Source organism: Labrus mixtus, chromosome 20, assembly GCF_963584025.1.
Source record: "Labrus mixtus chromosome 20, fLabMix1.1, whole genome shotgun sequence".
Taxonomy (NCBI): domain Eukaryota; kingdom Metazoa; phylum Chordata; class Actinopteri; order Labriformes; family Labridae; genus Labrus; species Labrus mixtus.
Genome location: NC_083631.1, coordinates 9,695,594 through 9,710,548, shown reverse-complemented (window position 1 = coordinate 9,710,548; position 14,955 = coordinate 9,695,594). Strand labels below are relative to the sequence as shown.

The window sequence follows — 14,955 nt, the reverse complement described above, 5'->3', positions numbered from 1 at the left end:
CCTGTGAATGTTTAAACTTCATGTGAATGAACTGCAGCTCTGTCACCGCTACACATCGTGCACCGTGCTCTTTTTTTTTTTTAACTCTCATTGCTCTTTGCTGCTGTAAGGCTGTAACACATTTCTCTACTGTGGGATAAATAAAGGTTTATCTTATCTAATCAAACCGAAGTGTTCATTTTAGTCTTTTTATTTATTGGCAGTTTGCAGAGCTCGTGTGATTTCAAAGTCGCCTCCCCAACAGTGATGGTTCTTACCTCAGTCCACTCGAGAAGTTAAAGTGCATCAATACTGTCATTCACTGTCAGCAGAAAGGTCAGAGGTCACAGCACTTTGGGACATGTTACAAATCATTGATCCTCAAATGTTACCTCCTCAACAATAGGATCAAATTTCATGCAGTGAAAATCTGCCAAAGTCCAGTTTAACATGCAGGTGAACCACAAGACAGAGTTTACAAGTTTACAGAGCAAAGAGTCCAGTGTGTGAAGGACTTTCCCCTGACAGAGGTGTGTGTGTGTGTGTGTGTGTGTGTGTGTGTGTGTGTGTGTGTGTGTGTGTGTGTGTGTGTGTGTGTGTGTGTGTGTGTGTGTGTGTGTGTGTGTGTGTGTGTGTGTGTGTGTGTGTCCCGTGTGAAACAAACAGTAGAGTAGAGTGGAGTAGGGCATGTGTAATAATTTCACTGGAGGTTAGGAGTTTGTGGTTCTAAGCCGACACAGTTTCTCTGTCGGCCTGCAGCTGTCTCTTCCATGCTCTAAAAGTAATCCAGCTGTTTGTCCACATCTGTGTCTCTGTGAATGAGAAACAGAGAGAAAAGAGAGTGGTTCAAAGTGATTTACACATGGATAAATTTAATTTCTACTTTATGAAGACAGTTGTGCGGTTTCTTGTCTGCATGCTAACGTCGTCCTTACAGTGAAGGGTTACATCATCACCTGCTGTGTTGTTCTCTTTCACCTCTCGTCATGGTAACAGTCATGTGCTGCCTGCTGTTGGTTTCATGGCTTCAATCTCAGCACCAATAAACCGCAACACAACAATCTTTTCCTTTGAGATTATAGCAGTTCAGCTGTGTGTGAGGTTATCTGATCCTAAAACCTTTCTGCAGAATGAAACAGTCATTCCTTTCCTGCATGTCCAGAACAGGTAGACCACTACACAACAGCCATACATGACATACTGCTGCTGTTTGGACACACCTGCTCCCTACAGAAATGCATGCAAAGGACAGGTGTGTCACCTGCACGGAGAACTAGACCGTGGTGTTTGTACTGCACACAATGTGACAGTGTTATTGAGAGTTCAAATAACTAATGCACTTCAGAAGAGGATCATTTTACAGAAATGTAGAAGGTGGAGAGCTAACTGTAAATCCTTAAAAACTTTCAAACTGCAGGTTTGAGAGCAGCTGTCCGTCCCACATGATGCAGCATGTGGAGCTAAAGAGAGACAGTGAGGTTTGGATGCTCTTGTTCTTAATGCGCTCGGTGAGGCTGTGTGTTTTACGATCGCGTATTTATCATACTTAGTGTTTTATTTTTGGTCTTTGGTTGCGTGTGACACAACGCTCTCTGCCGCAGAAACGGATCAAAGACAGAACTCAGAGAGAGAGGACGATAATGAGGAGCAGCACGGTGCTGATAAAAGACAAACATGGTGTCTGCAGCTCGCTCAGGAAACGCGTCGAGCGGTTTGTAGTTCATGTTTGATGTTTGATGTTTGTGACCGATGCGTCTCCTCACAGAGCTGCAGACTCGTTGCTCATTTCTTAACTGTTAAAGTTGTTTAAGATTGGAAAGTCTCAGAGGAAGAGGATGCTGCAGGTGTAAGAGCATCAAACTTATATGTGCAAAATCATTAACAGAGCATTTAAAGCTGAGCAGCAGCTCCTTCAGTGTTTCTCCTTCATGTGTCCCGCTCTCTGAATCAAACTGAGCAGGTATTCAAACAGGTAACGGAGCAGACTCAGCGTTTATTGACACTGAGCTGTGGCTATCCTCAGCTCAAATTCTGTCTCATAGTTTCCAAACATCACATGACTTCAGCTCTTGATTAAATAAAAAGAAAGGAGCAGAAAATGGAAGTTAAGTGAATTATGTGGAAGGTAGTCTGAATGCCTAGCGTGCAGATTAAAAACGGGCTCTTGTGTTTATTTTTGCTGTGTGATAATCAGTCGTAGGTTTATCTTTGTTGAGTAAATGATGTAAAGGTTTGCGACTAATATCGACTTTAAACTCGGTGAAGATACCGTGCACACGTCGCTGACACCAGCTGTGTTCATACAGAAACACTTGAGCTGCAGTTTTGTAAAGTTTCTCAGAGCACCAGATGAAATGGAGTGAATCTAATTCCAGCAGGTTGATTAAAAGCCGGCGTGTTAAAACTGCTGCTGCTGTTAATGCAAACATCTTCTCTTTGTGATTTTAAGGTCTGGAGTGTTTCTGCAGCTTTATGTTGTGATGTTTTCTCAGCGGCTTTGAAGGCGGTCGTGATGTTTGTGTTTGTGATCTCAGAGGGATCAGCAGTAAAATAACTGTGAAGGAAAGAAAGAAACAACGGCTGCTCCTCACGGTCTGTCAGGGAGGCTGCCGACCAGCTGATGGAGCTGATGTTTCAACAGCAGATTTACACAGGAAGCTGCAGCCGGCTTCACGTGCACACACACACAGGCACTATGACATGCATGTTCAAAGTCTCAGGCACGAAATTTGTCTCATCAGTGTGTGTGTGTGTGTGTGTGTGTGTGAGAGAGAGAGAGAGAGAGAGAGAGAGAGAGAGAGAGAGAGAGAGAGAGAGAGAGAGAGAGAGAGAGAGAGAGAGAGAGAGAGAGAGAGAGAGAGCATGCACACACGCTCAAACACACATCCAAAAACTTCTCTCTCTCTTTTTGGCCCGCGGAGTCTCGCGGTGGTTTGCTAATTGCCAGACAAATCGCCCCGCGCGCTTTTCTTTTTTTCTCTTCCCCCTCTCCTGTCCTCGCGCTCGTTGCAGCCGCTTTGCCCGAGAAATTTATTATTCTGGAGAGCGCGAGGAGCCGGGGAGGTCACGGTGCAGGCGCGCGGGCTGCAGGAGGAGGTCGTCACGAGAGATATATGGCTGCCAGGCTTTTACTACTGCAGAGAGAGAGAGAGAGAGAGAGCTATTTAAAAGTAGACGTGTATTAAGTATTTTAAATAGAGAGCCAATAATGACTGCCAAGTCTCAACACATGATGATGCTTTTTGTTTCGGTGTGCTGATGAATTAATATGCACTAAACTACAGAGTTAGTAATCAACGGAATAAAATCAGTTTCCCAGAGAAAAGAAGGATTTGAAAACCGGAAATTGCTTGACCCCTTGTTACTCCCTGTGTCTCTAATTTTATTATCATATAGGAAGCAGACGTCCAGGTGATACATGACGTCACTCTTTCTCAAAGCACCAATAACTTTCTTGCTTTTGTCACAGAAAATGAACTTCGTTTCATTCATTCATTATTTTTATTTTTTATTTTCATTGGATCAGATCTTCAGCCGGGACCAACCTGGCAACCCAAACTTCCTGCCCCCTTAAATATAAACATCCCAATCAACAACTGGATAATAAATACGGGATAAAAAGCTAATGAGTCATAAATATATGATTGTTAGCTGCTTCCCTTCTGTGTGTTTCAGTCCTCTTGCAGAGTGATGATCCTCTATGTTCAGTAAAAATCCCCCCAGCAGGCCCACGGACTGACGGTCCCGTTCAGCAGAGCTCTTACATCCGGTCCATGTGAGTGATGAGTCGGCCTGAGCTCTCTGTGTGACTAATTGAGGAGCATTAAGTCAAAGTGTCCTCATAGTAAAGTATGAAACAAACCGTCTGCCCCTCTTTACCTTTTTACTTCTCAATATCCGCGTGACAACCGCGCGCTCGCTGCTGTTACATCATCAACATGAACGTGAGCACACTCAGACCCTCACTCATCTGTGATGTAATAATAATCATAAAAATCATAATTATAATAACAGAAGCAGTATTATAAATCAATCTCTATGATTCTGCCTTCTATCTGGTTTTAACATTTAAATCTAAATAATAATCAAAACAATACAAATATTTTCTATATGGGGCCAGAAATCCCGCCTTTTTATTCCACGTGGTGATTTAAATGGTAATAAACTTTTTATTTAATTAAAAAAAACATCCACATATTGAGTGCAAAATTCACAAAAGCTTTGCAAATATCACATTTCTTTTCATTTCATCCTAAATAATAATTCTTCATGTCAGTCCCTCTCTGTGCAGGACACTGGATGCTTCAAAATGTTGACTTTAGCACGTGTCCACTACCTTTACAACCATTAATGTTTCACACATAAAGTTAATTTAGATCAGTTCCTCATCAGTCACTTTAAACCCTCATTTTAACCTGCTCAGGTAAACTGTGACGTCGCTGCTCAAAATGTTATTCTGTTTGTAATCCAGGAATCAGCTGATCAGCACGAGAGAGGTGTGATCATAATAAAACTCTAATATAATATAAAAATATTAAATATAAAGTGTCATTGATCTGCAGCTCAGAAGGCTCACGCGGGGTTTTTAAAGTGAACAGTTTGCTCAGCTCAGTCATTGATCCTGTCACGTGCAGCCCATTAAAACACACTGTAAGTACACACACTGACTGCTTCACAATGACTCCAGTATCAACCATGTGTCCTTCAAATGATACACGGTCACACTCAGCGCGTGCATGCCTGAATACACCTTTAAGTCGTCTTTAATTGCTCACGTGTTATTAGTTATTGATCCTGATTGGTCTTTCATTTCTCAAACACAAACAGAGAACAATAAGGAGCGGGTACAGCCTGCTCGGGAGGCCGCTCGGTCCGGGATGTCTCTGGTGAGATACTTTAACTTGGGGGAGGGGGGGAGACCTCACGTCTCGCGCAGGAGAAGCATATATTTCAAAAACCGGTTGTGCGCGTGCTGCCGTCTCGAGACAGATTTACGAGGCACAGTAAAAGGAAGAGATGTGTGAGCTGCTAAATCAATCTGCTCCTCTCTCTAAATGTTTCTGCCTTTCTCTCTCACTTTAGCCCCAATAATCACAATAACAATAAAAATAGTAATAATACTAATAATAATAATAATAATAATAATAATAATAATAAAGGCTGTTTTCTCAGTATTTTCTGACGTCTCGGGCACTTTGACTTCGCGTCCATTCTCTGTCTGAACAAAGCGACATTTTCAGTTTCTGTTTAATTATTAACGAGGAGGAGAATCTACCTGTCTTAATCCATCACACACCAACAGACCCCCAAAGACCTCAAACATCACTTCACATGTTAGCTTTTAAAGCCTGAAATAACGGCTTAAATACCAAGGGCTCATTGGAAACCGAATACGCACTTTATTTTGAATATTTATTTTGAGACATTCCTTTGTGTCTTCTGCTCTGCCTACATGTAGGATTATTAAGACCTGCAGTTAGAGCTCTATGTTTGACTCCATCAGGATCTGTGTGTTTGAGATGTGAAACTGTTTTTTTTATTGATGTGTACGTGTGCCCAGTTTGTACACAGCGCTGGTTTGTGTTGCAGTTGTCAGGCCGGCTGCAGGTCTCTCTGCTGCTGCTGCTGCTACTTATCTTAGCTGTTGTTTCACACTGTGATTGCTATAATTTATGGCCGTCATTACAGACGCCATCATCACCACCGCAAATGTTTGATTTCAATCTTGTTGTGGGTAAAAATCTGAGCGAGCGGAATGCAGGTTGGGCTCAGTCTTTGTGGTTTTCTTGAAGTGAATAAAAAAGTAAATATTGAGATTACCAGCCGAGTGTTGAGCTGATAGAAGATTCACATTTTAACGTCTTGTATTTTTAGAAACACTTTCTGCTTAATTTGTTTTTTTAAGACACATCTTTAATTTCCCTCCTCGAGGTTTCACATAAATAAAGGAGATAGTTTGGGAGCTTTAATGGACCCTCCTGATGAACACTTTGTATACCTGCAGGCAGCAGAGTTAGCGGCGCGTCTTCAGGCTGCACACATTCATTGTTTGACCTTGAAGTGTTTCTCGTTAGCAGCTAGGTTAGCTCTCGTGCTCCATTGTTCTGCTGGAGGCGGCTCGAGCTCTGAAACCGGGAGACCGAGCGCCAAAAGGACTCCAACGTGCCCTGCACGGCACGGCCTCCCGACGGGGGGGGAGGTTGGTCTCCCCTCACTCACTCCTTCTTTCTTTGTCTCAAACTCTCTCTGTTACAGCTCGTGTTCCTTTCCCTGCTGAATAAATGTTTCTGAATTAATAACGAGGACAAGTTTGACTGGGATGAAAAGGAAAGATGCCAAGTCCAAATTAAATACAAATAAATGTTTGATTCAGATTGTTGGAGCCTTTCTCTCTTTATTCAGTGCGTAACATAAATGTGTTTATTAAACACAGCTTGGCGGATTTAATTCCACTTTTATTTTTATTTTTTTTGCTGGTTGAGGTTGTAAAAATATTTTCCCAGCTGACTCCAAACATGAGAAATAAACTCCTTCATGATGCACACAGGTCAGATCAAATATTCTCCTCTTTGTCATCATCGAATATTTCCAACTGGTGAAAGTGATTCATTGGAATATAAGACAGGACGATCTGAGGAATTCCCCTTTTCCTCCCTCCTCTGTTCTGTCGACTAACGGGGAGCTGACAGTGAGGAATAACCGAGAAACAGTCCGGGGCCAGCACTCATTTTTTTCAAAACGAACATAGTCGGTGACAATCATCTTTTATCGCCCTCTCTCTCTCTGCGCGCGTGTCAGGCCTACCTGCCTTACCTTACACTTTATGACACTCACGCGCACAGCAGTCAGTGAAAGGCTGAGAGGTGAACACAGGTGCTCTCCTGCTGCTTTACACTCATTTTTTAACTTCTGCTGCTCTCCTCTTGCATGGTCCGGATGGGTCCCACAAACAGAGATACCCCACTCACCCCCCCACCCCCCTTGCACCCCCCGCCCCGACCACCACGTCACGTGCTTCATTAAATAATGAATGCAGAGGTTGCAGAACAGATATGTATTCGTCAGGAATATAACGCAAAGACACACTGCTGCTCCGGTGTGTGTGTGTGTGTGACGTCGAAATTCAACTGTCCCTTCAAAAAAAAAAAGAAATACAAGCCCCCCTATAGCAGCGGAGAGAGGGGGGAGAGAGAGAGAGAGGAGAGAGAGAGAGGGGGAGAGAAGAGACACTGAGGAACGCCAACGAAGAGAGAGAGAGAGGAAGAGAAAAGAGAGAAGGAGCTGCAATAAAACAAATTTGGACGGGTGTGCGTCTTGCGGGTCGTTGTGGACACCGTGAGTATTGCGGAAGGAAGGGGACTGCATGGGGGGAGACCACCACAACTCTTCTTCTCCTTCTTCTTCCTCCTCCTCATCTCCTGCGCCGCTGCGCCGCCTGCGCCCGCATCCCTCTCAGTGAATCATTCTCACATCGTGGTAAATATGCCCCCAAAATCCCATCTTTTTTTGCGTGTTTTCTCATCGTGCATGTAGCTGTCGTGTTGTTTACACATCACCCCCCACCCATCATCATCATCAGCAGCAGCAGCAGCAGCCATTGTTTATGGGTCTGAGCCTGAGAGAGGGAGAGAGGGAGCAGCGTTAGCCGATGGCTGTTTATATTTTAAGAAGCACGCGGATATTCTCCTCCATCTTCCTCCCATCAGCTCGTGTCTGCCTCCACATCTCTCTCTATCTGTCCACCCCTCTCTCTCCCTCTTCCTCACCCTCTCTCTCTCTCCTCTTTCTCTCGCAGCCAGCTCCTTCTCTTGATTTATAGTGAGGCAGGGTGTCAGCGTGCGGCCGCGGCTGCCATTGTGTGTTTGTGAGGGAGTGCTGTTGTTTACGGTGCCGCGCGCGATAAATCATGATTCCTCCACTGTGGGGGGAAAAAAAATGACGGTCGATGGAGCGATGATACACCGGAACGAGGTGGAAGAATACGGAGAGGAGGAGGAAGAGGTCTCGGCCGCCGCGGGCTCCTCTCTCGGTTCTCTTCCTCCTCCTCTGCATGTTCCTCCCTCTCCATGCCCTCACACACTCCTCCGCCTTTTCACACCTGATTATTACTCGGGGTGTTCTCTCTCTCTCTTTTTTTTTTCCTTCCTGGCTGCAGCTCCGGGTCTTGAATTACTGCGGCGACCAATTAACGGGAGATTTGTTTAAATTTGGCACACCGGGCACGCCTCGACCGCCATGAAATCTCATAAAAAGAGAGCTGCCGGCCAGTAGAGTGCCATCCATCAGGAGGTGTGAGTCAGGATGTGTAAGAGACGCGGGTCCGACTCCAGAGCTCCTCGTGCACAGTCAGGGCCTGCTTTAAAGTCAATTACAGCCATTAAAGAGCGTGCTGCTCGGACAGGAGCTTTGCAGGGACAAACAGCATGAGTTTGGAAATCTTTCCAGCATTTATGTCACCAAACTGTCTGCACAGTGTCAGCGCGTGAACACATGCTCTGCTGCTCATTCAGAGGTGTTTTAATGTTGTGCAGTTAACTTCACTGTGACTCTGAGATCATTCCTCTTCCTTCAGTTTCTCATGTTTTCTTTGGATGACTTCTGGAATGGAGCTGAGCGCCATTTTTCATGTCAGCACTCAGTGTCTCTGTCTTTGCTCAAATCTTTCACTGTGAATTCTTCTTTTTCTCTCAATATGGAGGAAAATAACGAGCAGACATTGGGGGGGGGGGGGGTTCCCCTCATTTTTTATACCAGTGTCATGTTTATATTCACATTCTGTTTCTTATTCACATCCTCCTACATTTAGCCTGTGGAGAATCTAAGAAAACACTCCAGAGACATGTTTAGTCTTTTGCTTTATGCGAGAGTAGTAATTGGGGTGTGGATGAGGAGGGGCTGCATTGAGTAACATAATTAAATCTGCTCACCTCATAACTCAGTGTGTGTGCTGTAGTTTTGGTGTGCAGCCAGCAGGTAACATATGCAAAGAGGAGAGTCAATGATGCATCAAATATTTTTATTACAAACATTCATGCAAACATTATTCTGCAACAACATTTCTTTATTTAAATAATAATAATAATAATAATAATAATAATAATAATAATAATAATAATAATAAAGGATAGATGGTTGGATGTGCACCCGGAATCATTTCACAATCACATTTCCAGGGCTGACTTCTCCCCTCTCCCCCCCTCTCCCCCCTCTCTCCCCCCTCGCCGTCTCTACCTGTGTAAACCTCTGTGTAACCAAATTAGAGCGTCCCCGCGTCCTCCCATCACGTAATAACGGCAGCAGCAGCAGCTCTTTTCAAAATGTGTATCCTCGCTGTCCGCCGCCGTGTCACAAACAATATCCCGCCTCATTACTGCGGACGGACACGCAGAGGAGGAGTGACAGCATCTCCTTCCGCCTTTTTTTCATATATATTTAAATATTTCTCTGCGTATATATCTCGACCTCATATCTGATTTGTGTGACAGCGGAAGAGCTGGGAACATATTTCCTCACGCCTCTCTGTGCGCCTGCAGGCTCCGGCGGTGTGAAAGTAAAGAGGGGAGCACAGCTGACTTCAGAAATGAGTCAAAGAATAAAATAATCCTCCGTCAGCCCGTGAAGGGAGCAGAGGCGGAGGTTTATCTTATCTTATCCAGGCATGTGTCCACTGCTGAGTGTGTTTGTGTGTGAGATAGTTCCACATCAGAGCAGCTGAAATAGTTCAAATATTTGAATCTGTGTTGAGAAATGATATGAGGCTGTGTTTGACATCCATTAAAGCTGCAGGAGGGGGGGGGGGGGGGCTCCTGCGAGGCCTCATCACAGCTCTACATGAATACAGATTCTGCTGCTTTACTCTCATTTATAGTCCACATATTAAAAGGCATGCATGTTACCCTGGCATTAAAACACAGAGAGAGAGAGAGAGAGAGAGAGAGAGAGAGAGAGAGAGAGACTGGTTAATGAATGACTCAGCTCTGTCTTAGAGAAGCTTCAGACTCCTCCAACATGAGAGGATACATTAATGTTTAGCTGCAGAACAAAAGCAGCTTTCTGAGCTCTTTGTGACTCAGGAGCAGAAAGAACGAGCTCAAAATGTTCCTGACCTGCAGTTAGACTCCTATCCTTTGTTTCTGCAATTTTAAACTCTTTTCTGATAGAAGCATTTTTAGAGAATGGAGCCGTGTTAACCGCGGAGCTGTTTTGGGAATAACGGAGAATACTGCAGGATAAGAAGTCTGTAATTTAAAGTTTCTATCATCACTAATAATTTCATGTTTTCTGCGGATTAATCTGATCATTAACAGATTTTAAAAAATAGTTTTAACACTCATTTTAAATATAAAATCTCCACGGTGATTCTTTGCCGGTGCACAGAACAGTTCATACTAAATTAAACTGGAGTAACAGTAACAGTGTGGGTTTTCTCCACACGGTCAAAGACGAGTTCCCTGCAAACCGACTCGTGTGAAAAACACGCATGAAAGCGAACAGGCACGCGGACAAAACTCCGCACAAGAGAATCTTCCCACTCACTACAAGCAGGGACAGGCAGCCATATTGTCTTCTTCTCTGTTCTCTGCCCACGCAAGAAAAAAAAACCCAAACGCTCAAAATGCATCGAGAGAAAATTCATGAGAAATGTTCAAACACGATGATTGTAACAGCACAAAATTAAACATAATGTAATTAAACATATGAACCTAATTTTAAATAAATCTATGGGCCATATAGAAGTCCCCCAATTTTAAACTAAACCTTCAGAAATATATTTCAGGCTACAATAAAAATATTACCTTAAATTTGAGCATTTCCACGTTGAGTTATTTCGCTTCACGGATTCATAATGTGAATCAAACACAAAGAGAACAAATCAAATATTGTAGCTGAGCAGACCCGTTTTAAACATTTAGTTTGATTAGTATAAAAAATGAAGCACGTGGGGAATGCATATGTAAAATAAATCTTTATATTTTGGGTTTGTAGTCTCATTTATAAAATGCACAATGAGTGAGCAGCATTAGATTCTAAATGTAAAGAGTCCGTTATACCGTAAATAAATCAATCCAAAGACAGAAGTGAACGGGAGATTTCAGAGGAAGTGAAAATGTTCCAGCATCCATAAAATCTGCTTCTTGTCGCCCTGAGGTGCCGCGCGCGGAGGTTCAGGCTTTAAGTCTCCAACAAACCGGAATTTAAGAGAAGAGGGAGAAAATCCAGGAGAGCAGAGGAGGCTTTAGAAACGTGAGCAGAGCACTTTGTCACATAAATCAGAGGCGCGCGCGGCCTCATAAATCTGCAGCTGGACGTTAACGAGGCCAAGATTTAAGTGAAGGAGAAAATAACGTGAAGAAGAGCCGTTAACACCGATTAAATCACCGAGATACCATCAGAGATATAAACATGAGCTATTATTGTTTTTATTATTATTGTTATTATTATTATTATTATTATTATTATTATTATTATAACAATTAATATTATTTTTTTATTGTTGTTTTCTGATCCCTTACAGTCTGCAGATATCCAGGCTCGTGCTCCAGGTATTTCCGGTGCTCTTCCTCGCGCGGGAGACGATTACCCGTTCGGAAATAAATCAATAAGAAGCCTTGCGCTAATTTATAATCGTCTGCGCGAGGCCAGTGATTCAGAGCGCGTGAAAAATGAGCGGCTGTAACCATATCCAGAGCCCGCGAGCTGCGTGTTTTTTCCACCTTATTCCACCGGACAGCATGCACGAGACTGATAAGAGCGAGCTGCTGAGCCGGAAATGTTTCCACGAGGACGAGAGCAGGCACGAGCTCTTCTGTCTTTCTTTTATCAAAGCGGAGAGAAACTAAAAATAACGACTTTGCCTCGGTTAAATTGAACTTCTCTCTCTCTTTCTTCGACCTCTCGCTTTATCTCTCGCTCTCTCTCTCTCCTCTATGTGAGTGTGTGTGTGGGGGGTGGGGGGGGGGGGGGGGGGGCAGTGTGTGTGTGTTTGTGGCAGTGTCTATACGCGTGGGTAGATAACATAAATATGCACAAAGGTAGTGAGAGAGAGCTAAGCCAAGTGCATGATTGAGATTATTTAATGTCTGAATTTGACTCTGTAATATCGCGAGATCAGAGGTTCTAAAACATCCCCAGAAAATAAAAATCACAGTTAAAACATGTCCAGAAATGATCCAGGATTTTTCACACCATCTTTGTGACAAATGTCCTATACACGCAGGGCTTGTTTTGAGATGTATGAATTTACTACCAAATATAACACGATGACCTCTGGATGTGTTTGGGTCACTTTGGTCTTTAGTTGTCTATTCGATTATTTCACTGTATACAAACGAAACTAAACCAGTTTATTTTGAATGTCCTTTGTCTGAATTTAAAGTTCTCAACGTGAATTTCTAACCAAAATATTTCACTGAATATTTCACGTTTTTAGACTTATTTCGCTCAACTCGAGCGGCCTGCACGCTTCATTCTGTCCTGGAAATGTAAACAAGTCAAACCCGGGTTAAAGCGCTCCCTGTGTGGACGCTCGGGTCAGATCTCAGCGGAATGTCTACTCTTCCTCTCCTCTCTCAGACCTCCTTCTCCTCCTTCCTCTCTTCTGATCGCTCTCAGTTTGACTCCATGTAATAACCAACATCTGGCCTGGCGCAGCCCGGGACGGACAGGCAGGTCACGCTGAACCACGCTAACCCCCGCGCGCACCTCAACTAGACTCCCCTATTGGACAGGAACAAGAACCAGAACCCCTCTCCTCCTCCTCCTCCTCCTTCTCCTCCTCACAGACTCCCCGGGCCTGTCAGGCTGTCAGTCCGGAGCCCGGTTCAGGAACAGTTCATGGTGTCAGTCAACCCATCCTGCACCAAAACGAGCCAAAAGTCAGAACAAGGAGGAAGAGCAGAAGAGAGGAGGCGGGTGAGCAGGAGGGGGGGGGGGGGGGGGGGGGGGGGGGGAACCAGGTTATCTGTGCAGAAACCAATGAAGCAATTATAATGCACAGGAAGGGAAAAATCCAGAACATTTAGCAAAGCAACAAAGAAAAAATCAGAGCTAGCTTGAAGCAGAGAGAGCAGGGAGGAGGGGAGAGAGAGGAAGAAGAGGCTGAAGAGCAGGAGGACTCTGCTCCTCTCTCCTGGGAGAGGAAAGGAGAAAGAAAGAGGGAGAGACAGAGGAGGAGAGCCCGCGGAATATACGGCGTCACGCGCTCTCCAGAACACCTCTGACAGAGAAAAGGCTCGTGCAGCTCTGAGGGCCCTGCAGAGGAGCTCGTGCCGGTGGAAGGTGTCATCACTGGAGCCTGTAGTAAAGCGCGAGCCCTGAGAGTGGTGCTGGCCAGGCACGCACCGGTCCCGCTATACCGGGAGAGGGGGGGGGGAGGGAGGTGAGCGCGCGCACGAGGTGTGTTTTTTAGGGTAAAGAAGCACCGCGAGCCCCAGACCGAGCAGTCCCCGTCAGCTGTGTGCTGTAGGTCGGCTTTGATTGTTGGAGATTTATGGCGGAGCTCAAGATTTATGGCTTTTCCCAAACGGGGCATGTAAACGCCTGCAGAGCGCGCGAGACGTCCTAATCATCCAACCAGCAGCGAGATTTCTTTTCTTTTTTTTAACGCAGAAGAAGAAATGCGGGATTAGTTATTTTTTCAAGACTTAAAAAAGGGAAATCTGTGAAAGCAGCTGCGCGTAATTACGCACCAACAATCAGAGAAAATTCATCCAAGCGTTTCTGGAGTCTTCTGTGTCCGCACGTGTCCACAAACAGGCTGCATCCAGCACGAGGAGAAACACCGACACAGAGCAGGTAAGGTCCTCCGGGATGCTCCTCGCGCAATGTCCCGGTGTGTGTTCCCGAGGCGTCCCCAGCTCACGCGCTCCTCCGCAGACATGTCATTAATTATCTGTTGCATGGTCTCTCTCTCTCTCTCGAGCTCACAGAGGCATCCGGGGTGTGCCCGCGTGCAGGCTCTGGTGCTGGCCAAAAAAGTTTTCTCTCTCTCACTCGTGTGTGTGTGTGTGTGTGTGTGTGTGTAAGTGTGTGTGTGTGAAGGCAGCTAAAGACGGATGCCTCAGAACAGCTAACAATCATGTGGCTCTGTTTCTCTGTGTGTGTTTCTCTCCAGCCTCATTGAAGCACAAGTTTAGCACGAGCTGTGGTGTGGGCAGAGAGGAGTGTGTGTCCAGTGTGTGTGTAGAGGAGAGTGTGTGTCCGGTGTGTGTGAGAGAGACACCGGTAGAGTGAGTCATAGTGAATAGGGACCTGACGGCTAGGTGTAAAGAAAGAAGATGCATGTGAGCCGCGCTGTGATTTATGATAGTGTGAAAAGATTGCTTACTCAAGAAGCCCCCCCCCCCTCTCTGTCTCTCTCTCTCTCTTCTATCTACAAATTGTCAGCACCCCCCCCCCCTTACCCAAACAAAAACACACAAAAAAAATCCATAAATGGTGCTCTACCTTCAAACACAGACCCCCCCCCCCCCCCCCCTTCATGCAAAGTGATCATTAATACATCTTAAATAAGTCTTTAAGTATTAATGCTCACTCTGACTGGTGCTGGTTTTTATTGCAGCTTAAAGTCCATTTAATAGGAGATCTGAATATGAAACTCCAATAATATAGGAGAATAATCACATGATGCATGAGCTGGATGAATTTATGTCCATAAAATAATATAAACTGTATTTGCATTATGTCTCTGATCACATTTTAGTTTTTATCAGAGCGCTGTGTGAAGCAGACCGGACCGGAGAGTTTGAAAATTACTTTATCCAGTCTTTGTCTTAATGTACAGAAACACTCTTGGCTTAATCAAGTTATTATTTTTTTTACTCTTTGGACTCTTCTTGGCTTAATCAAGTTATTATTTTTTTTACTCTTTGGACTCTTCATATTTTAGCAGAAACAAAACAGGAAGCACTAAAGAAGTCTGGAGTATTAAAGGCTTTTTTTTTTAGAAATGTTTGTTTTAAAGAAAATTACCATAAA

At 44.4% G+C, this 14,955-nt stretch overlaps 1 protein-coding gene across 8 annotated transcripts in view; it reads left to right on the top strand.

Annotated features, from left to right (window-relative positions):
- Positions 1-14,955, top strand: part of hoxb3a (homeobox B3a) — an 85,378-nt gene that overhangs the window by 51,213 nt on the left and 19,210 nt on the right. Inside the window, exon 1 of one of the 8 annotated variants that reach the window (XM_061026359.1) lies at positions 7,092-7,314. The exons of 5 other annotated variants lie outside the window; for them this stretch is intronic. The gene's annotated coding sequence lies outside the window, so the exon portion shown is untranslated. Of the gene's footprint in view, positions 1-7,091; positions 7,456-12,914; positions 13,774-14,955 lie in introns of those variants that run through there. 2 more of the 8 variants (XM_061026355.1, XM_061026356.1) reach the window with 2 other exon arrangements.